A 2,500-nucleotide genomic window follows, 5' to 3' on the forward strand; every position below is an offset into this window, starting at 1 on the left:
AGAGAGAGGGAGAGGGAGAGAGGGAGAGGGAGAGAGAGCAGGGGAGAGTGAGAGAGAGAAAAAGCAGGGGAGAGGGAGAGAGAGAGGGGAGGGGAGAGAGGGGAGAGCAGGGGAGAGAGAGAGGGGAGGGGAGAGAGGGGAGAGAGAGAGGGGAGAGGGAGAGCAGGGGAGAGAGAGGGAGTGAGGGGAGAGGGGGAGAGCAGGGGAGAGAGAGAGAGAGAGGGGAGGGGAGAGAGGGGAGAGCAGGGGAGAGAGAGAGGGGAGGGGAGAGAGGGGAGAGAGAGAGGGGAGAGGGAGAGCAGGGGAGAGAGAGGGAGTGAGGGGAGAGGGGGAGAGCAGGGGAGAGAGAGAGGGGAGAGGGAGAGCAGGGGAGAGAGAGGGAGTGAGGGGAGAGGGGGAGAGCAGGGGAGAGAGAGAGAGGGAGAAGGAGAGCAGGGGAGAGGAGCAACATGCCTCTGCTGACACCTAGTGTTCACATGAGGAACTGCAGCCCAGACCGGGACCAGGGACCACCTGCAGCTACTAACCTTGATCTTGGTTTAAAAACACACACTTCTGCCTATATTCCTGTTCTGCCTATATTCTCTGTGTGCGCGCGTCTGGGTGTGTGTGTGTGTGTGTGGGGGGGGGGGGGCGTGCATGTGTGTCTGTATGTGCGTTCATGCGTGGGCAAGTATATGTGTATGTGTGTGCGTGTATGCACAGTATGCATGTATGTGTGCAGGTTGTGTGCAGGTTGTGTGCAGGTTGTGTGGAGGTTGTGTGCAGGTTGTGTGGAGGTAGTGTGCAGGTTGTGTGGAGGTAGTGTGCAGGTTGTGTGGAGGTTGTGTGCAGGTTGTGTGCAGGTCGTGTGCAGGTTGTGTGCAGGTTGTGCGGAGGTCGTGTGCAGGTTGTGCGGAGGTCGGAGGCGTGGTTTATCTGTCCTGGCTGTTTAAGGAGCCAGTGTGCGTAGCGATGAAGGCGCCGTCTCTGAGGAGGAGCAGACGGCCTTGAAGCTTCACAATGACTACCAGCCTCACACAGCATCACTGGGAGGCAGCTGCTAATGACATGGGCCCTTTAAATGAGAGAGGGAGGGAGGGAGGGAGGGAGGGAGGGAGGGAGGGAGGGAGGGAGGGGGGGAAACACACTATATGCTAATTTGACTTATCACCTATTTATTGCCGACAGACCGCGAAAGGGCATTAGTACGTTTAAAAAAGACAAAATCCCTTTAGCCCTTTTCTTCCCTTTCTTCTATCTCTCTCTCTTTTCTCCCTCTCTCACTCTCTTTTCTTTCTCACCCTCTCTCTCTCTCTTGGCTCTGAAATTAATCTCCAGAAGATTTGCCATTAACAATGAGTATTCATAGGGCACTGAGCCAAGCAGCCAGGGGTCTGAGTGAGAGAAGGAGAGAGAGGAGGGAGGGAGGGAGGGAGGGAGAGGAGAGGAGAGGAGAGGAGAGGAGAGGAGAGGAGAGGAGAGGAGAGGAGAGGAGAGGAGAGGAGAGGAGAGGAGAGGAGAGGAGAGGAGAGGAGAGGAGAGGAAGAGGGAGAGGGAGAGGAGAGGGATCCAGCTGTATTATTCAGAAGGAGACAAAAGGCCCGGGCGAACGAGGGAGTGAGTGAATGAGAGAGAGCGGGGCAGATGAAAAGGAAGAGGACTAAAGTGGGGCCACCTGCTGCTTCCATCCAGCGACGGCGGCGCTGTGAACTCTGATGCCTGGTCACTTCCTGTCTAGTGTCTCCATGGTTACGCTCTCTCTGTGTGAAGGCATGGATCAGGGATGGGGAGGGTGCAGACTGAGACACCTCCATGGGATTTCAGCTTCACTTTACTGATGATTCATTCCTCTGGCAGAATGCAGTTGGGTAAGTGAGTGGGTAGGTGGGTAGGTAGGAGGGTGAGTAGGTAGGAGGGTGAGTAGGTAGGAGGGTGAGTAGGTAGGAGGGTGAGTAGGTAGGGAGGTGGGTAGGTAGGTAGGTAGGGAGGTGGGTAGGTAGGTAGGTAGGTAGGTAGGTAGGTAGGGAGGTAGGTAGGTAGGTAGGTAGGTAGGGAGGTAGGTAGGTAGGTAGGTAGGTAGGTAGGTAGGTAGGTAGGGAGGTGGGTAGGTAGGTAGGTAGGGAGGTAGGTAGGTAGGTAGGTAGGTAGGTAGGGAGGTAGGTAGGTAGGTAGGTAGGTAGGTAGGGAGGTGGGTAGGTAGGTAGGTAGGTAGGTAGGTAGGGAGGTAGGTAGGTAGGTAGGTAGGTAGGTAGGGAGGGAGGTGGGTAGGTAGGTAGGTAGGTAGGTAGGTAGGTAGGTAGGTAGGTAGGTTGGTAGGTTGGTAGGTAGGTAGGTAGGTAGGTAGAGAAATTGAGTTTGAATATATTCGAATAAATTTAGTAGAGTTGGAACGATATTCGAATTTATAATTTTTTTTTTTTTTTTTTAAGAATATAATAGCCTAATAAAATAACCCTTGACTGTAATATTGTACTGTGAACACTGTTACCCCTCGCTGAGGTGTTAACTTTCATCTTTC

This window comes from Borostomias antarcticus (assembly GCF_949987555.1).
Source record: "Borostomias antarcticus genome assembly, contig: scaffold_274, whole genome shotgun sequence".
NCBI lineage: Eukaryota > Metazoa > Chordata > Actinopteri > Stomiiformes > Stomiidae > Borostomias > Borostomias antarcticus.